Consider the following 22,107-nt stretch of genomic DNA (forward strand, 5'->3'; position numbering starts at 1 on the left):
CAAGCTATAGAGCAGTGCCAGAGTGAGGTGGACTGGCTATAGAGCAGTACTACAGTGAGGTGGGTTGGCTATAGGGCAGTGAGACAGTGAAGTGGGTTAGCTATAGGGCAGTGCCAGTAGGGTAATATCAGAGTGAGGTGCACTAGGTACAGGGCAAAATCAGCGTGAGGTGGTCTGGCTATAGGTTGGTTAGGGGATAGGGCAGTGTCAGAGTGAAATGGGCAGGCTATAGGGCAGTGCCACAGTGAGGTGGGCTGGCTAGTATAGAGCAGTGCCACAGAGAGGTGGGCTGGCTATAAGGCAGTGCCACAGTCAGGTGGTCTGGCTATAAGGCACTGCCAGTAGGGTGGGTTATCTATAGGGTAATATCAGAGTAAGGAGTGCACTGGGTACAGGGCAGTATCAGCGTGAGGTGGGCTGTCTATAGGGCAGTGCCAGAGTGAGGTGGGCTGTCTATAGGACAGTATCAGTAGAGGTGGGCTGTCTATAGGGCAGTGCCAGAGTGAGGTGGGCAGGGCACAGAGCAGTATCAGTAGAGGTGGGCTGTCTATAGGGCAGTCCCTGCGTTTAGGGCTGGTTCTCCCTGCATCCTCTCCCTCCTCCCATCACTCAGTCCCCGGCAGTGCTCGGCTCTTCTCCCCGGCTCCGGCTGCGTCCTCAGGATGGCTCCCCGCCCGCTTCTCCCCGCTCTGTGCCTCATACACACCGGCCTCATCCTGCTCGGTGGGACCCACGGATTCAGCTTCCCGCAACAACACACGTGAGTACCGCCTGAGGCGCGGGTCTCATACCGGGGATATAGCTGCGGCTGTACCCGGTGCCTAAAACACCTGATAACCAGTTGATGTCGCGGCTACATATCTAATACTGGGGTATGCCTGATATACTGAGGTACCGCGGTAATACTAGAGAGATTTCTGTGGCATTGCTCTGATACTGAGATGTCGTGATGATTATTACAGAAGTGATGCTCTTAATATAGAGGTGATTCCTGCGATACAGATTATTAGTGGGTTATTTTTTCTAATACCAGGGAGATGCATTTATTACAGGCGCTGATACTGGAGTATGCCTGGGCATCTCTAATAGCGTAGGGATACCTAATACACAGCCTTAGTACCTGAGCGTGCCTGATGTACACAGTAGGGTTGGTATATAGTTCTAATACCTTTTGTATTTGTGTGTATCTAATACAGGGGAGTGTGGGGTTTATATTTTAGGGGGGTACTTGGGGTGTATCTCTAATTTTGTAGGTGCAGGAGGTTTGTCTTGCAATATAATTCTGTGGATGATATACTGTATATATATATATATATATATATATATATATATATATATATATATATATATATATATATATATATATATATATATATATATATATATATATATATATATATATATATGGAAAATCCTGGGGTGTATCTATATTTTTGGGGACACCTGGGTTATATCATTATCTTTTTTTAGTGGGGATGTTTTGGGTACATCTGTTATACAGTAGGTATACATAGGATAAAAAAGATGCATAGCCTAATATTCAGTGCATGGGGTACAGTATAATGTAATGGGATATAGCTTTAGTAACAGGGCTGCTATATCTCTAATACACATGAAATGGCTAAAATACAGGTGTTACTGGTATACAGTTATGGTATCCAGGTTTATAGCAGGATATGAGATTTTTTTTTTAGTTGATGAACCTAGAATTTAGCTAAAACTGTGTGTTTATATCTGACTTAATACACAGATCTTCTACCACATGGTACCTTGTTACTGGCAGAGAATTATATTCTAATACAGAGGTTATGCTAACAGTTTTAATACCTGGGTTGCAGCTGCTATTGTGAGGGAATTTTGGGATACCTGGAATACAGCTTTATTACTGAGATTATAGCAGCACTAATAAAGTAATACATCTGCAATAGTCCTAATACTGAGACCACAGCCAGTTACCTTAACACTAATGATGAGGGACGCCTTAGCTCTAATGTATGGGATACAGCATCCCTGGTACCCAGGTTCTAGAAAATCTTATGTCCAGGGGTACAATAGCTAAAAAAATCTGCTGTGAAATATTAATACTAAATGGTACAATTGAAATAAATAAAGAAAAATTGCTTTTACTTAGGGCTTATCTCTTCTATAATAATAGGGAGAGGAAAGTAATAAGTGGGATTGTATTCTTAGCATATGCTTTTGATACTAAGAAGAGTTAATATGAGGAATGGCTGAGATATTTTACAGTTATGAGAAATATTAACTATCGCTCACTGTATATGCTTTAACATAGCAGATTTCATTTGGTGCCAGACTGTCAATACAATCCTTCTGTTAACCCTGTAATGGCCTTGCATGTTCTGTACACTTTTCTCAGTTTGTCAGCATTATCTGTTAGTTTCTCTCTGTGATAATGTTAGTCGCCTGAATGTCTTTCTTTGGTTAGAACCTGTGACCGCCAACTGTGTGTCTTCTCTGTGCCTCCCAGCTATTTCCCCTTCTCTGTGCCTTCTACAGCTACTACCCCATTTATGTGCCTGCCCAGCTTTCAGCTGTCTGTGCTTCCCTGTAGCTGTTTCCACAAATCTGTACCCCCTGCAGCTATCACTCCATGTCTGTACACTCCTGCAGCTATCACTCCCTGTCTGTACACCCCTAAAGCTATCACTCCATGTCTGTGCCCCCTGCAGCTATCACTCCATGTCTGTGCATCCCTGCAGCTATCACTCCATGTCTGTACACCCCTAAAGCTATCACTCCATGTATGTGCCCCCTGCAGCTATCACTCCATGTATGTGCCCCCTGCAGCTATCACTCCATCTGTGCATCCCTGCAGCTATCACTCCATGTCTGTGCATCCCTAAATCTATCACTCCATGTCTATGCACCCCTGCAGCTATCACTCCATGTCTGTGCACCCCTGCAGCTCTCACTCCATGTCTGTGCCCCCTGCAGCTCTCACTTCATGTCTGTGCCCCCTACAGCTGTCACTCCATGTATGTGCCCCCTGCAGCTATCACTCCATGTCTAAGCAACCCTGCAGCTATGACTCCATGTCTGTGAACCCCTGCAGCTATGACTCAATGTCTCTGAACCCCTGCAGCTATCACTCCATGTCTGTGCACCCTAGTAACCACTCCATGGCTATGTCCTCCAACTAGCAGCCCAGTTCTCCCCCCCCCCCACAGTTATCACCCCATGTCTGTGCTCTCCATCAATCACCCCATGCATTTGTCCTCAATAAACACACCTGTTTTTTTAAGTATATTATCTTTATTAGTTTTTAATTAAATATCAAAATGAACAAAGAAAATAAAAGAAATAGAACATAATATCTGAATATTACAGTCAGAGCATCTGAAATAGAATCAAACACTGAATGCCAGTGAATATGAATGCTTGTTGAGTAGTGCAGTTCTCAATCACTTTCTAATCATCGACATAGGAAAAATCATTGCTCTACGACAAACAATGGTTAACAGATTGGGGGTTTCAATTGGAAAAAGTCTGAATTCATAGGAGATAACACAGATAAAATACTCAGCCCTGAACAGGAGAATTATAAAGAAAGGAGAGAAAAAAGGAGAGAAAAGGGGGATATTAGAGAAAAATTATATTTATTAATTGGATACAAGAACCACTTACCAATAACACACCCATGTTTATGCCACAAATGTTGCATTTGAATTCTGCTTTTGAATCAAATGTAGCTTTCAATTTTGAATGTTCATAATATACACATTCAAATGTGAATATTCAATAGATTCTGAACATTCAAAATCGAATGTTGAAATTTTAAATCGCATACATTAAATCAAATCGAATGTCCAAAATTTCAAATCGCATAAATTAATTTGAAATCGAATGTTATAGCTAATAGAAAGCATACATAAAATTTAAATGTTCAAACAAATATTACCGAAAAAACAATATTCGAAATTAGAATGTTTGATAAAAATTCAAAATTTGATTTTAATGGACAGATTTATAAAAATTAGTTTTACATTTTGAATCTTGCGAAATATTCGCCCATCTCTAGCCCCCATAGCCTGTCAGCCCTTCTAGATGTCACCCTATCTCAGTGACCCAACAACCCCTTTTTTCTGATCATAAAGATCATCCTGTTCGTGTGTATAACTGAACCCCCCTATGTAACCGCCTGTTGATCAGTCACTGCAGTTCTGTAGATTTCTCTTTGTCATTCTATACCCCATTTCTCACCTCCCATGCATGGCAGGAAATTACTCCTTAAAAGGCCTAGGAAACGGCACCTAACATAATATTTTGAGATGTATTAGTTTGAAGTGAAATGGGTTGATTTTCTGTCAAATAAACTCATTTTAGTAGTGATTTATCGCTATGAAAGCTGCAGTATTGGTTGTGCACAAACATACATTAGCTGGTAGTTTCTGTACCAATTTAGACTTTATTAGCAAGGGTTAAACACTGAGATAAAATCTCACACCCAGGCCCAGTGTTGCTCGTGCACAGGACAAACAGCATGGCTATAACTTTATGTTAAAATCAGTTGGAGGGGTTAAATGTATAGTGAATAAATGTAAATGGTTTAAGGGACCTGCTAATGTAACAATAATGTGATCTAATTTGTTAAAGCATTATCTTACTGCACTAATAATGTAAGTACATGTTCAACTCCTGCAAATGGCTTAAACACATAGTTAATGTCCCTCTCATAATTTGCTTGGGAGAGATCCTGGTGAGCAAGCTTAAAGGTACAGTCTACTCCAGAATTTCTATTTTTTTAAAAGATAGATAATCCCTTTAATACCCATACCCTAATTTTACCTAAAGGGACACTGAACCTAAATTTATTCTTTCGTGATTCATATAGGGCATGCGATTTTAAGCAACTTTCTAATTTACTCCTATTATCATTTTTTTCTTCGTTCTCTTGCTATCTTTATTTGAAAAAGAATGCATCTAAGCTAAGGAGCCAGCCAATTTTTGGTTCAAAACCATGAACAGCACTTGTTCATTGGTAGGGGAATTTATCCACCAATGAACAAGAACAACCCAGGTTGTTCACCAAAAATGGGCCGGCATCTAAACTTACATTCTTGCTTTTCAAATAAAGATACCAAGAGAAAGAAGCCAATTTGTAATAGGAGTAAATTAGAAAGTTGCTTAAAATTGCGTGCTCTATCTTCTGAATCACGAAAGAAACATTTTGGGTTCAGTGTCCCTTTAACTAGCACTGTTATATTAATACACTTTTTAACAATGCTAAGCCACTGCAGACTGCCCTCTTATATCAGTTCTTTTGACAGACTTGCATTTTAGCCAATGCTGGCTCATAAATCACTCCACCGCTGTGAACACAATGTTATCTATATAGCACACATGAACTAGCTGTAAAAACTGTCAGTATGTACAAAGCAAATTTGATTTTAAAGGGACATTAAACACTAAATACATGCTAGATAGTTGTAACTTAGGTTACCTTCTCTGTTGTGCACAATTAGGTATAGTTATATATACGATAGGTCACTAGAGTGTGCAGCCAATGGCTGTGTGGAATATAACAGTGTTCTGCACTTAAATTTCTAACAGGAACTGAAAAGCCTCACAATTTAGAATAGAATTACAGGAAAAGGGGACAAAATAAATAATGCAAGTATATTGCAGAGTTTATATATATGTGGGTATTTGGTATTTTGACTCGCGCTGTGTGTATTGCAAATGTTTATTTTGCTCCTAAAAAGTTCCTGCTGATGTGTTTCAGTAGGAGCTATATCTGGATATTCCACTATCATCAATGGAATGAGAATGTAGTGGTGTGAAGTGAGGGTCCCAGATTGCAGCGCTCATAGAAGGGAGGAAACATAAACAGGAAACAATTTATGGTGCAGTATGAAAATACTAGTAAATAGTGTAGCACAAAAAATTAGAGTAATGCTCACCTATGTTGACCTCACACATGTGAGGTATGTTGAGAGTGTTGGGGGATTTAATCCCTATCTGTGTTAAAGCTGATAATTTCTCTGTGACCTGTTGGAGTATGGTGCTTCTTTCTTTCAATATCCTGGGAGTGTGGTTAACTTCTCTATGGAGTATGGTATCTTTTTCCTCTTGTTGGGTACGATAAGCTTCTTCTATACACAATATGGTGTAATAGTCCTCTGTGGAGTATGGTGCAACGGCCGTGGCACAGTGATACTAAAACAGGGCGCTCTGACATATGAGACATTTGTTCTTTGTGAGGCAGCAAGTTGGAAGAGAAGCACATCATAATCTTTGCAAGAGGAGCACACCATACTCCACAGAGGACTATTACACTATATTGTGCATAGAAGAAGCTTATCGTACCCAACAAGAAAAAAGATACCATACTCCATAGAGAAGTTAACCACACTCCCAGGATATTGAAAGAAAGAAGCACCACACTCCAACATGTCACAGAGACGTTATCAGTTTAAACGCAGATAGGGATTAAATCCCCCCAACACTCTCAACATACCTCACATGTTTGAGGTCAAAATAGGTGAGCATTACTCTGTTTTTGTGCTACACTATTTACAGGTGGCCCTCGGTTTACAACGGTTCAATTTGCACCGTTTCAGAATAACAAGCTTTTTTTTCAGTCATGTGACTGCTATTGAAAAGCATTGAGAAGCAGTGCATTGATTAAAATAGCCAGTAGGTGGAGCTGTCCGCTTGTGTTGCAGCAAAGATATGCAAGTCAAGCAATCTAAAATAATTCAGTATAAATAGACCTGAGCTATCGAGCAGCTTTCATAGGAACAAGATCTTCCTGTCTATAAATCAGTCCAGATTGGAATGCATAGAAAGAATTGTTTACAGAAAAATGCAAGTAAAGTCTGTGTTGTGTGATTATTTTATTAGGTTTATAATGCTGTTTAGCAAATGTTTTTGGTCATTTAACTTAGTTTAATTATATATTCTGTGTTGTGTGATTATTTTATTAGGTTTATAATGCTGTTAAGCATTTAAAGTCTTCATTTCAAAGCTTTAAAAATAATGTATTAGGTGTTACTTATGACAATTTTGAGAGGGGCCTGGAACCTAACTCCCTCACTTCCCATTGACTTACATTATAAACTGGGTTTCGATTTACAACCATTCCTTCTGGAACCTAACCCCGGCGTAAACTGAGGGCTACCTGTACTAGTATTTTCATACTGCACCATAAATTGTTTCCTGTTTGCAGCGCTCATAGAAGGGAGGAAGCAATCTGGGACCCTCACTTCAGACCCACATATATATATATATATATATATATATATATATATATTATTTTATATTGCCATCTCAAAGTTTTTAGTATCCCTTTAAAGTAAATTGGAAAGTTGTTTAAAATTGTATGCTTTATCTGAATCATGACTAGACTGCCCCTTTTAACTGCGCATTTAACCCCTTCACGGTGGTTAAAATCTAGTTACCAAGGGATATTTGGGCATCAAAAAATACTCTAATAAATTACCAACTTTTAATTATTGCATTACCTGCCCCTGTAGCCAAATAGAACATTTTATTTGTACACTTTATTTCTCTTTAACATCTGGTTAATGCATCTCCCCGTGAGTTCCTCATATATTTGAGCTATTGAGATACTCCCTAGGATCCTTGCTGTATCAGCTGCATAACCATAAACTTGAGTAGCTTTTCCATAACCCTGTGTGTGTTCCTTGTATGTATACGGGCTGGGGCTAGCATGCAGTATAATACTAGCCTCTGCTATAACCTCCTTGTATGTATACAAATACAGGCTGGGGCTAGCATGCAGTATAATACTAGCCTCTGCTATAACCTCCTTGTATGTATACGGGCTGGGGCTAGCATGCAGTATAATATTAGCCTCTGCTATAACCTCCTTGTATGTATACGGGCTGGGGCTAGCATGCAGTATAATATTAGCCTCTGCTATAACCTCCTTGTATGTATACGGGCTGGGGCTAGCATGCAGTATAATACTAGCCTCTGCTATAACCTCCTTGTATGTATACAAATACAGGCTGGGGCTAGCATGCAGTAAAATACTAGCCTCTACTATAACCTCCTTGTATGTATACGGGCTGGGGCTAGCATGCAGTATAATATTAGCCTCTGCTATAACCTCCTTGTATGTATACAGGCTGGGGCTAGCATGCAGTATAATATTAGCCTCTGCTATAACCTCCTTGTATGTATACGGGCTGGGGCTAGCATGCAGTATAATACTAGCCTCTGCTATAACCTCCTTGTATGTATACGGGCTGGGGCTAGCATGCAGTATAATATTAGCCTCTGCTATAACCTCCTTGTATGTATACGGGCTGGGGCTAGCATGCAGTATAATACTAGCCTCTGCTATAACCTCCTTGTATGTAGGAATGAAGCTTAGTTCTGTCCAGCAATACCTTTTCATGTATTCAGCATGTGTGCATGCTCAGCTATGGCCCCACTCATATTTAGAGCAATAAGGCATTCAGAGCATGCCTGTGCCCATTCAGATTGGTTTGTTCATCATGCATGCAAAGTAAAGTTTTTTTTTTCCATGCAGAGCGCTGTGCGCCTTTAGGATAGTAATGATGTGTGGAGCTGCACTTAATTGGTTTATGAAATGTTTGGAAGCAAATGTGCTAGCTAACAGAAAAAAATAGTAGATGCTTAGTATTACCCTCCAGTAGAGGTGGCAGGGCAGGAGTAAATACTGTAAAAGACTTTTAAAAAACCCTAGGCTGTGCTCAGAGCTAATTTGAGGATTTAAGGGAAATGTAACCTGATTTTTTTCCTTTCATGTTAAAGGACCAGTCAACACAGTAGATTTGCATAATCAACAAATGCAAGATAACAAGACAATGCAATAGCACTTAGTCTGAACTTCAAATGAGTAAAAGATTTTTTTCTGACAATTTTAAAAGTTATGTCTTTTTCTACTCCCAATGGACCATGTGACAGCCATCAGCCAATCACAAATGCATACACGTACCATATGACAGCCATCAGCCATTCACAAATGCATACAGACTTATTCTTGCACATGCTCAGTAGGAGCTGGTGACTCAAAAAGTTTAAATATGCATATTTTGTCAATTGAAGTAAATTGGAAAGTTGTTTAAAATAGCATGCTCTATCTGAAAAATGAAAGTTTAATTTTGATTTAGTGTCCCTTTAAAAAGAGCATGTAATTTTAAACAACATTCCAATTGACTTCTATTATCAAATTTGGTTCATTCCCTTGCTATCCTTTGTTGAAATGCATATCTAAATAGGCTCAGTAGCTGCTGATTGGTGGCTGCACATAGATGTCTCGTGTGATTGGCTCGCCCATGTGCATTGGTATTTCTTCAACAAAGGATATCTAAAGAATGAAGCAAACTAGATAATAGAAGTAAATTGGAATGTTGTTTAAAATTGTAATCTCTATCTGAATCATGAAAGATTTTTTTAGGTTTCATGTCTCTTTAATTCAAGGGGTATAAGAGGAAATTTTATTTGTAATACATTTTTCTTTTAAATAATTTTTATTGAGACCTAGAGTATTACAGGCATAATTTAAAGACATCATAATCACATTAAACGGATATACAGAAAGTAAAGTATTTCTATATCCAGGATACATACATATGTGATTAGTAAACTATAGGCTGAAAAAAATAAATAAGAAAAAATTAGAGAGAGAAAATCTCACACCAGGCCCAGTGTTGCTCGTACACAGGACAAACAGCATGGCTATAACTTTATGTTAAAACTATTTGGAGGGCCTATGTGGGAGTTTAGGGGTTAATAGTGTAGCGGGGTAATTTGCGGTGGCCTATGTGGGAGTTTAGGGGTCAATAGTGTAGCAAGGTAATTTGCGGTGGCCTATGTGGGAGTTTAGGGGTTAATAGTGTAGCAGGGTAGTTTGCGGTGGCCTATGTGGCAGTTTAGGGGTTAATAGTGTAGCAGGGTAATTTGCGGTGGCCTATGTGGGAGTTTAGGGGTTAATAGTGTAGCAGGGTAATTTGCGGTGGCCTATGTGGGAGTTTAGGGGTTAATAGTGTAGCAGGGTAATTTGCGGTGGCCTATGTGGGAGTTTAGGGGTTAATAGTGTAGTAGGGTAGTTTGCGGTGGCCTATGTGGCAGTTTAGGGGTTAATAGTGTAGCAGGGTAATTTGCGGTGGCCTATGTGGCAGTTTAGGGGTTAATAGTGTAGCAGGGTAATTTGCGGTGGCCTATGTGGGAGTTTAGGGGTTAATAGTGTAGTAGGGTAATTTGTGGTGGCCTATGTGGCAGTTTAGGGGTTAATAGTGTAGTAGGGTAGTTTGCGGTGGCCTATGTGGCAGTTTAGGGGTTAATAGTGTAGCAGAGTAATTTGCGGTGGCCTATGTGGCAGTTTAGGGGTTAATAGTGTAGCAGGGTAATTTGCGGTGGCCTATGTGGGAGTTTAGGGGTTAATAGTGTAGTAGGGTAATTTGTGGTGGCCTATGTGGCAGTTTAGGGGTTAATAGTGTAGCAGGGTAATTTGCGGTGGCCTATGTGGGAGTTTAGGGGTTAATAGTGTAGTAGGGTAATTTGTGGTGGCCTATGTGGCAGTTTAGGGGTGCTTAGTAAAAAAAAAAAAATCTCAGCCTAAACTCTTTATGTGACCTTTGAGTTCATGTAAAAGGTTTGAACATAATATGTGATTGCATTCAGTGAATAAATGTAAATGGTTTAAGGGACCTGCTAATATATGGATACGATTGGCTAGGAAATAATGATAAAACAATTTAACCTGTAAATAACAAAACTAAATTATGGGCAAAAATAACATGCGGTCCCTTAGTTTTGATTTATAAACACACTGGCCTCTAGCTATTAAGGTCTGGCGGATCTGATCAGACAGTGCGGATCAGGTCCGCCAGACCTCGCTGAATACGGCGAGCAATACGCTCGCCGTATTCAGCATTGCACCAGCAGCTCACAAGAGCTGCTGGTGCAACGCCGCCCCCTGCAGACAGCAGGGGGGTGTCAATCAACCCGATCGTACTCGATCGGGTTGATTTCCGGTGATGTGTGTCCGCCTGCTCAGAGCAGGCGGACAGGTTATGGAGCAGCGGTCTTTGTGACCGCTGCTTCATAAATGCTGTTTCTGGCGAGTCTGATAACTAGAGGCCACTGTGTGGTCTGTTTTTTTGTTTCTTTGTTTTTCTTCACTTTTCGGGCAACAATAGGTTGTTGACTCTTAGCTTGGATATACAATACACTTTTTAAAGGGACAGTCCAGTCAAAATTAAACTTTCATGATTCAGACAGTGCATGTAATTTTAAACAACTTTCCAATTTACTTTTATCATCAAATTTGCTTTGTTTTCTTCGTATTCTTTGTTGAAAACTAAACCTAAGGAGGCTCATATGCTAATTTCTAAGCCCTTGAAGGCCGCTTCTCACCTCAATGCATTTGGCAGTTTTTCACAGTTAGACAGTGCTAGTTCATGTGTGCCATATAGATAACATTGTGCTCACTTCCGTGAAGTTATTTATGAGGCAGAACTGATTGGCTAAAATGCAAGTTTCAAAAGAACTGAAATAAGGGGGCAGACTGCAGAGTCTTAGATACAAGGTAATCACAGAGGTAAAAAGTATATTAAATATATATACCAGAATTTGTATTGTTTAAAAAGATAAATAATACCTTTATTACCCATTCCCCAGTTTTGCATAACGAACACTGTTATATCAATATACTTTTTACCTCTGTGATTACCTTGTATCTAAGTCTCTGCAGACTGCCCCCTTATCTCAGTTCTTTTGTCAGTCTTGCATTTTAGCCAATCAGTGCTGACTCATAAATAACTCCACGGGAGTGAGCACAGTGTTATCTAGAAATTAGCATATGAGCCTTTCTAGGTTTAGCTTTCAACAAAGAATACCAAGAGAACAAAGCAAATTTGATGAAAAAAATAAATTGGAAAGTTGTTTAAAATGACATGCCCTATCTTTATCATGAAAGTTTAATTTTGACTTGACTGTCCCTTTAATTCTATGACACAGCTGTTGGCAGTACAGGCAATCAGAAGTTAATGCCTGCTGTAATGTTGAATAGCAGAGCATGCTCGTGCACTTCTATTTACGCCATGAGCCCCCGTACAAAATGCAAACTCAGCTTCTATTTCTCACGTCATTGCTTACTGTACAGAGCGGTAGAAGCTGGATTTATGGGGTTGTAAAACTATTAAAGGGACATAAAACCCATAATTTTTCTTTCATGATTTAGGTAGAACAAACAATTTTAAACAACTTTCCAGTTTACTTCTATTAACAAATTTGTTTCATTCTCTTGGTATCATTTGTTGAAGGAGCAGCAATGCACGACTGATTTCTAACTGAACACATGGGTGAGCCAATTACTATCGGTATATATATGCAGCCACCAATCAACAGCTAGAACCTAGGTCCTTTGCTGCTCCTGAGCCTTCCGAGATAAATCTTTCAACAAAGGATAACAAGAGAAGGAAGCAAATTAAATAATAGAAGTAAATTGGAAAGTCGTTTAAAATTGTATTCTCTATCTGAATCATGAATGTCTTATTGTGGCTTTACTGTCCCTTTAAGGGTGAGTTAAGGGGAATGATAAGAGGGGGACAAATTTATAGGCCTAGAGTTTTAGTTTGAACCTTCTGCATCTTATTTGGAAAAAGAGAATTATATGTGTTTGTGTTTATTTAACTGATATAAGGATATTAAAGTCCTTCTTTTCTTATGTAAGAAATGTCACTTTAAAATGTATTGCAGCTTTTTTTTTTTTTTAAAAGAATGTTCCTGTACTGCGGAAAACTAAATGTTTATGCTTGTAGGGTGTGTCACTGTGCACCAATAGAAGTGTTGGAGTTTTACTTATCAGCCAATGAGAATCTGTTCTGTATCAGCCAGCTTCTGTTAGATTTACAATCAAAATAAAAGCAAAAAATGACATGCTTAAAGTAAAGGTAAACTTTAGCGGTATTGAAAGCCACTAATCATTCTTATATGCAATAACAACGTAGTCGCTAAGTTTACTTTTCTTTTCATGCTATACTTTGGATGTAATCTAATCTTTATTTTTCGTACCGTTTCCTTGCCGACTCCTCCCCCATGCCACTTCCGTGTTTCTCTGTTTCATGTCAGAGAGTGGTCCCACCCGCTCTCTACGTCGGCGGAAAGCGCGTTCACAAACTAAAGTTTGTCTGCGCATGCGCAACTTTCCAACGATACAGTTAAAGACAGAAATCAAAATTATTCGTTTTGCACTCTATCAATGCAACAAAATATATAGGATTCCACACTCACTTGTAGCATGATCAATGCAATGTATATTCTGATGTTATCAGCTGAATTGTAAGACAGGTCGCACAGAGCATGAGCGTCTCACGAACGAGCACGGGGTGGAACTAAGCTGCGCTCAGGAATATAGTGATATAGCATTACCCTTAACGACAACTGACGTACCAGGTACGTCATGCAAAAACTAACAGTTAATGACAATGGACGTACCTGGTACGTCAGTTGTCTAACAGAGTGCTGGAAGTGATCACAATCGCTTCCAGCAGCTCTGAGGGTATTGCAGTGATGCCTCGATATGGAGGCATCCTGCAATACCCCTTTACAAGCCTCTGATGCAGAGAGAGCCACTCTGTGGCCCTCTCTGCACCGGTAGCGATGGTGCCAGTGTCCGCCGGTGTGAGGGTGCGTGCGCGCGTCCACGGTGCGCGTGCACAAGGGGTGAATGTGCACGTGAACGTGCACGGGCGCTTGCACGTGCGCGCATTAGCCACACTGACACCAATGAATGAGGGCAGAAAGGTATTAAAAGGTAATTTTTTTTTTTTAAAATATAAAAGGATCTGGGAGGGGGAGGGGGTGGGGGTATTGTGGGGGGGCTGCTACACTACAGAAATAGTTTTTAAGTTAAAAATAAAATAAAAATACTTTTTGGGGGGTTTTTGGGGCCAAACTGGGTATTGGCAGACAGCTGCCAGTACCCAAGATGGCGGTAATTAGGTAGGGGAGAGGGTTAGAGAGCTGGAGGGGGGATCAGGGAGGTTGGGGCTAAGGCAGGGGTCCATCACAGCTAAAATATTTTATTATTTTTATTAAAAAAAAACAAAAAAACTCTTTTATTTAGTACTGGCAGACTTTCTGCCAGTACTTAAGATGGCGGGAACAATTGTGGGGTGGGGGAGGGAAGAGAGCTGTTTGGGAGGGATCAGGGGGTGGGATGTGTCAGGTGGGAGGCTGATCTCTAAAATTAACCCTGCAAGCTCCCTACAAGCTACCTAATTTAACCCCTTCACTTCTGGGCATAATTAACGTGTGGTGCGCAGCAGCATTTAGCGGCCTTCTAATTACCAAAAAGCAATGCCAAAGCCATATAAATCTGCTATTTCTGAACAAAGGGGATCCCAGAGAAGCTTTTACAACAATTTCTGCCATAATAGCACAAGCTGTTTGTAAATAATTTCAGTGAGAAACTTAAAATTGTGAAAAATGTAAAGTTTTTTTTTTTATTTGTTCGCATTTGGCGGTGAAATGGTGGCATAAAATATACCAAAATGGGCCTAGATCAATACTTGGGGTTGTCTACTACACTACACTAAAGCTAAAATTAACCCTACAAGCTCTCTAATTAACCCCTTCACTCCTGGGCATAAAACACGTGCGGTGCGCAGCGGCATTTAGCGGCCTTCTAATTACCAAAAAGCAACACCAAAGCCATATAAGTCTGCTATTTCTGAAAAAAGGGGATCCCAGAGAAGCATTTACAACCATTTGTGCCATAATTGCAGAAGCTGTTTGTAAATAATTTCAGTGGGAAACCTAAAGTTTGTGACAAATTTTGTGAAAAAGTGAACTTTTTTTTTTTTTTTTGATCGCATTTGGCGGTGAAATGGTGGCATGAAATATACCAAAATGGGCCTAGATCAATACTTTGGGTTGACTTCTAACAAAAAAAATATATACATGTCAGGGATATTCAGGTATTCCTGACAGATATCAGGGTTTCAATGTAACTAGCGCTAATTTTGAAAAAAAAGTGGTTTGGAAATAGCGAAGTGCTACTTGTATTTATGGCCCTATAACTTGCAAAAAAATTAAAGAACAGGTAAACATTGGGTATTTCTAAACTCAGGACAAAATTTAGAAACTATTTAGCATGGGTGTTTTTTGGTGATTGTAGATGTGTAACATATTTTGGGGGTCAAAGTTAGAAAAAGTGTGTTTTTTTCCATTTTTTCCTCATATTTTTTTTTTTTTTTTTTTAGTAAATTATAAGACATGATGAAAATAATGGTATCTTTAGAAAGTCCATTTAATGGCAAGAAAAACGGTATATAATATGTGTGGGTACAGTAAATGAGTAAGAGGAAAATTACAGCTAAACACAAACAACGCAGAAATGTAAAAATAGCCATTGTCATTAAGGGTAAGAAAATTGAAAAATGGTCCGGTCATTAAGGGGTTAAAAGGGAATTCATCTTTTTTACTGACCTTAAAAGGGCAATCAGCTCTTTTCCAGACCCTTAAATCCCTAATCTTAAAAATACCCCCCCCCTCCAAAATGAAAAAAAAAATCCTAACACTAAGCCCCAAATAGGCACTCACCGTTCCTGAAGTCCGGCGAAGGTCTTCTTCCAGGCGGCTCCATTATCTTCTATCTTCTTTCGGAACGAAAACAGCATGGAACAGAGGTGCGAAGCTGCCTTCCCCGATGAGTGGATCCTCAGCAGCGGTTCTCAACGGCGGCGGTCCTCGGCGGCATGGAGGCTCCTCTTCATCCGGTGTCTGTCATACACTGAAGATTGAATGCAAGGTACCGCAATCAATTTGGGGTACCTTGCATTCCTATTGGCTGAAAGTTTTAATCAGCCAATAGGATTAGAGCTACTGAAATCCTATTAGCTGTTCAAATCAGTCAATAAGATTTCAGTAGCTCTCATTCTATTGGCTGATTTCAATTAGTTATTTGCGTTGTGGGGGGTTGGCGGTTTAGGAATTAATAGGTTAATTAGTTTTATTGTGATGTGGGGGGGTGTCGGTTTAGGGGTTAATTTGGTTTATTGCGATGTGGGGGGGTGTCGGTTTAGGGGTTAATTAGGTTTATTTCGATGTGGCAGGTTGGCAGTTAAGGGGTTAATATTTTAATTATGTTATTTGCGGATTAGGGGTTAATTAATTTTGCGACGTGGGGGTTTGCGGTTTAGGTGTTTGTTAATACTTTGTGCGGGAGGTATGGTTTTTTTGTTATACTTTGTGCGGGCGTTTACGTGTTTTTCATTATCTTTTTTGGGGGGCGGTTACGTGTTTTTTCGTTATTTCGTGCGGGCCGTTGCATGCTTTTTTTTTAAGGCTTCGAGTTTGCCTATGCTGCATCCAGGTGGATTCCAAAAATAGCAGGGTGGTGAAAGAATCTTCTGGCTGAACGCACAGCCAACATTCCTTTGAGGATGTGTGCGCAACTGGCGACACTGACGGACACGTTACAAACGCAATTATAGTATAGATCATGTTAGACATTTTTGGAGTTTAATATCCATTTTATTCTAAGCAGTTGTGCTGGGTTAATACATTTGATGCTCTGTATAACAAGACTCCTCCCCTGATGAGCTTGTGTGAAGTTAGGGTACCCCCCCCCCAAAACTGAGCAGCTGAGGTTTTTTTTAGTAAGAGAGGAACAAATGACGAGAGAGAACGGGGCAGATGCTGCAGATGAGCAGGGAGTTTGGGGACCTGTGTGCAGAAATGGTGGCTAATTATAAAAAAGAATAACACTACAAAGGGAAATATTAAAGTCAATTAAGATAATTATCAGGAGCATCTCTCTGGAGGATGGAGACGCTCCTGCATCCTGCAGACTGTGATAATGGGTCTGTAAGAGGATGCGTGTACCTGTGTGTGCAGCATTACTTATTCCCTGCCACAAGTCTGCAAACACAGTGAAACGAGATGTTAGTGTTTCATTTAATGTGTGTACATAGTGCTGAGTATCCTTGTCTGTGTGTACATAGTGCTGAGTAGCCCTGTCTGTGTGTACATAGTGCTGAGTATCCCTGTCTGTGTGTACATAGTGCTGAGTATACCTGTCTGTGTGTACATAGTACAGAGTATCCCTGTCTGTGTGTACATAGTGCTGAGTATACCTGTCTGTGTGTACATAGTGCTGAGTATCCCTGTCTGTGTGTACATAGTGCTGAGTATACCTGTCAGTGTGTACATAGTTCTGAGTATCCCTGTCTATCTGTGTGTACATAGTGCTGAGTATCCCTGTCTGTATGTACATAGTGCCGAGTATACCTGTCTGTTTGTACATAGTGCTGAGTATACCTGTCTGTCTGTGTGTGTATATAGTGCTGAGTATACCAGCCTGTGTGTACATAGTGCTGAGTATACCTGTCCGTGTGTACTAGTGCTGAATATACCTGTCTGTGTGTACATAGTGCTGAGTATACCTGTCTGTGTGTACATAGTGCTGAGTATCCCTGTCTATCTGTGTGTGTACATAGTGCTGAGTATACATGTCTGTGTGTACATAGTACAGATTATCCCTGTCTGTGTGTACATAGTGCTGAGTATGTCTGTCTGTGTGTGTACATAGTGCTGAGTATCTCTGTCTGTGTGTGTGTACATAGTGCTGAGTATCCCTGTCTGTGTGTGTACACAGTGCTGAGTATACCTGTCTGTGTGTACATAGTGCTGAGTATCCCTGAGTGCTGTGTGTGTATATAGTGCTGAGTATCCCTGTCTGTATGTACATAGTGCCGAGTATACCTGTCTGTTTGTACATAGTGCTGAGTATACCTGTCTGTGTGTGTATATAGTGCTGAGTATACCAGCCTGTGTGTACATAGTGCTGAGTATACCTGTCCGTGTGTACATAGTGCTGAATATACCTGTCTGTGTGTACATAGTGCTGAGTATCCCTGTCTGTGTGTACATAGTGCTGAGTATCCCTGTCTCTGTGTACATAGTGCTGATTATACCTGTCTGTGTGTATATAGTGCTGAATATACCTGTCTGTGTTCACAGTGCTGAGTTTACCTGTCTATGTGTGTACACAGTGCTGAGTATCCCTGTCTGTGTGTACATAGTGCTGAGTATCCCTGTCTGTGTGTACATAGTGCTGAGTATACCTGTCTGTTTGTACATAGTGCTGAGTATACCTGTCTGTGTGTACATAGTGCTGAGTATACCTGTCTGTTTGTACATAGTGCTGAGTATACCTGTCTGTGTGTGTATATAGTGCTGAGTATACCAGCCTGTGTGTACATAGCGCTGAGTATACCAGCCTCTGTGTACATAGTGCTGAGTATACCTGTCTGTGTGTACATAGTGCTGAATATACCTGTATGTGTGCACATAGTGCAGAGTATCCCTGTCTGTGTGTACATAGTGCTGAGTATACCTGTCTGTGTGTATATAGTGCTGAGTATACCTGTCTGTGTTCACAGTGCTGAGTATACCTGTCTGTGTGTATATAGTGCTGAGTATACCTGTCTGTGTTCACAGTGCTGAGTATACCTGTCTGTGTTCACAGTGCTGAGTATACCTGTCTGTGTGTACACAGTGCTGAGTATACCTGTCTGTGTGTGTACATAGTGCTGAGTATACCTGTCTGTGTGTATATAGTGCTGAGTATACCTGTATGTGTTCACAGTGCTGAGTATACCTGTCTGTGTGTATATAGTGCTGAGTATACCTGTCTGTGTTCACAGTGCTGAGTATACCTGTCTGTGTTCACAGTGCTGAGTATACCTGTCTGTGTGTACACAGTGCTGAGTATACCTGTCTTTGTGTACACAGTGCTGAGTATACCTGTCTGTGTGTGTACATAGTGCTGAGTATACCTGTCTGTCTGAGTGTACATAGTGCTGAGTGTACCTGTCTATCTGCGTGTACATAGTGCTGAGTATACCTGTCTGTCTGTGTGTATATAGTGCTGAGTATACCTGTCTGTCTGAGTGTACATAGTGCTGAGTATACCTGTCTGTGTGTACATAGTGCTGTGAAACCCTGTGTGTGTGTGTGTGTGTGTGTGTGTACACAGTGCTGTTGAACCGTGTGTGTGTGTGTGTAGACAGTTCTATTGAACCATGTGTGTGTACACAGTGCTGTTCAACCGTGTGTGTGTACACAGTGCTGTTGAACCGTGTGTGTGTGTACACAGTGCTGTTGAACCGTGTGTGTGTGTGTACACAGTGCTGTTGAACCGTGTGTGTGTGTGTGTACACAATGCTGTTGAACTGTGTGTGTGTGTACACAGTGCTGTTGAACCGTGTGTGTGTGTACACAGTGCTGTTGAACCGTGTGTGTGTGTGTGTGTACACAATGCTGTTGAAACGTGTGTGTGTACACAGTGCTGTTGAACCGTGTGTGTGTGTACACAGTGCTGTTGAACCGTGTGTGTGTGTACACAATGCTGTGGAACCGTGTGGGTGTGTGTGTACACAATGCTGTTGAACCGTGTGTGTGTGTTTACACAGTGCTGTTTAACCGTGTGTGTGTACACAATGCTGTTGAACTGTGTGTGTTGTGTGTGTGTACACAGTACTGTTGAACCGTGTGTGTTTGTGTACACAGTGCTGTTGAACCGTGTGTGTGTACACAGTGCTGTTGAACCATGTATGTGTGTGTGTGTACACAGTGCTGTTGAACCATGTGTGTGTGTACAGTGCTTTTGAACCGTGTTTTACACAATGCTGTTGAACCGTGTGTGTGTGTGTGTAGACAGTGCTGTTGAACCGTGTGTGTACACAGTGCTGTTGAACCGTGTGTGTACACAGTGCTGTTGAACCGTGTGTGTGCACACAGTGCTGTTGAACTGTGTGTGTGTTGAACCGTTTGTGTGTGTGCGCGCACAGTGCTGTTGAACCGTGTGTGTGTGAGTATACACAGGGCTATTGAACCGTGTGTGTGTGAGTATACACAGGGCTGTTGAACCGTGTGTGTGTGAGTATACACAGGGCTGTTGAACCGTGTGTGTGTGAGTATACACAGGGCTGTTGAACCGTGTGTGTGTGTGTGTGTAAATTGTGATTCTGAACAGTTTTATTTATGTTCCTCCCTGAACACCCTGCAGCATGTGTAACTCATAACTATCCAGGAAAACATGTCTGAGCTTGCAACCCTACTTGGGGCCTAGCATCTGTTGTCTGTGGGATTTGAGGCCTGGTATCTATTGAGACCTTAAACCTGTGTTCTGTGGGGGCTGAGGCCTAGAACCTGTGTTCGGCAGAGATTGATGACTTGTACCTGTTGCCTGTGGGGCTTGGGGTCTTGCATTTGTTGTCTGTGGTGAGTGGGATTTAGCATCTGTAGCGTTTGGGACCTAGAACATGTGGTCTGTTGCTATTGAGGCCTAGCATTTGTGGTCTATGGGGATTGGAGCATAGCACTTGTGGTCTGTAGGGACTGTTGCCTAGAACATGTGGTCTGTTGGGATTGAGGACTAGCAATTGTGGTCTATGGGGATTGGAGCCTAGCACTTGTGGTCTGTGAGGACTGTTGCCTAGAACTTTTGGTCTGTTGGGATTGATGCCTAGCATTTGTGGTCTATGGGGATTGGAGCCTAGCACTTGTGGTCTGTGGGGACTGTTGCTTAGAACTTGTGGTCTGTTGGGATTGAGGCCTAGCATTTGTGGTCTATGGGGACTGTTGCCTAGAACTTGTGGTCTGTTGGGATTGATGCCTAGCATTTGTGGTCTATGGGGAATGGAGCCTAGCACTTGTGGTCTATGGGGATTGGAGCCTAGCGCTTGTGGTCTGTGGGGACTGTTGCTTAGAACTTGTGGTCTGTTGGAATTGAGGCCTAGCATTTGTGGTCTATGGGGACTGTTGCCTAGAATTTGTGGTCTGTTGGGATTGAGGCCTAGCATTTGTGGTCTATGGGGATTGGAGCCTAGCACTTGTGGTCTGTGGGGACTGTTGCCTAGAACTTGTGGTCTGTTGGGATTGATGCCTAGCATTTGTGGTCTATGGGGATTGGAGCCTAGCACTTGTGGTCTGTGGGGACTGTTGCCTAGAACTTGTGGTCTGTTGGGATTGAGGCCTAGCATTTGTGGTCTATGGGGATTGGAGCCTAGCACTTGTGGTCTGTGGGGACTGTTGCCTAGAACTTGTGGTCTGTTGGGATTGAGGCCTAGCATTTGTGGTCTATGGAGATTGGAGCCTAGCACTTGTGGTCTGTGGGGACTGTTGCCTAGCACTTGTGGTCTGTGGGGACTGTTGCCTAGAACTTGTGGTCTGTTGGGATTGAGGCCTAGCATTTGTGGTCTATGGGGACTGTTGTCTAGAACTTGTGGTCTGTGGGAACTATGGCCTAGTACAGTTTTTGAGGCATTGCATCTTGCCACCCATTGGTCATAGACTAGTACCATTGGGTTCAAGTCCTAGCAACAGTTCTCTGTTTAAAATGTTACAGTACAATGTCCCTTTAAGTTAGATCCAGTGATTACTTTTTTTCTCTAGTAAATGCTTCTTTGTATTTTTACCACTAGAACATATTACTATTACTCTCTAGCACACTAGTTTAATAGTATTGTAACTATCATTCAGCAAATAAAATGACTGGTAATTATTTGGGACGACATGTTGACAGATTATTGCACCTTAAGGTCATGTCATTAATTTTTCTGCCTTGGGAAATGCAGATTTCATATAATTTATGATGGATATTACAGGGTAATCTTGTGAGGGTGAAATCGTTTGCTGATTTTACATAGGCTGTTGATGCTTGTGTTTTCTTTCCTCACTGTGGCATGGATTTGCTATAGTAAAGCCAGGACCTCTTGCTTGCTGGGGTTCCTGATTCTTATTTATGGCACTGGGAAGCTTAAAGGGACATGAAACCCAACATGTTTCTTTCATGATTCAGATAGAGAATACAAATGTAATCAACTTTCTAATTTACTTTTATTATCTAATTTGTTTCATTCTCTTGGTATCATTTGTTGAAGGAGCAGCAATGCACTCATGATTTCTAACCGAACACATGGGCGAGCCAATCACAATCAATATATATATGCAGTCACCAATCAACAGCTAGAACCTAGGTTATCTGCTGCTCCTGAGCTTGCCAAGATAAGCCCTACAGCAAAGGATAACAAGAGAAGGAAGCAAAATAAATTATAGAAGTAAATTGGAAATTTGTTT

At 41.1% G+C, this 22,107-nt stretch overlaps 1 protein-coding gene across 1 annotated transcript in view; it reads left to right on the forward strand.

Annotated features, from left to right (window-relative positions):
- Window positions 1-689: 689 nt before the first annotated feature.
- CACNA2D2 (calcium voltage-gated channel auxiliary subunit alpha2delta 2) overlaps window positions 690-22,107 on the forward strand; it is a 780,863-nt gene continuing 759,445 nt past the window's right edge. The window contains exon 1 of the mRNA XM_053721110.1: window positions 690-760. The gene's annotated coding sequence lies outside the window, so the exon portion shown is untranslated. The remainder of the gene's footprint in view (window positions 761-22,107) is intronic.

This window comes from Bombina bombina, chromosome 7 (assembly GCF_027579735.1).
Source record: "Bombina bombina isolate aBomBom1 chromosome 7, aBomBom1.pri, whole genome shotgun sequence".
Classification (NCBI taxonomy): domain Eukaryota; kingdom Metazoa; phylum Chordata; class Amphibia; order Anura; family Bombinatoridae; genus Bombina; species Bombina bombina.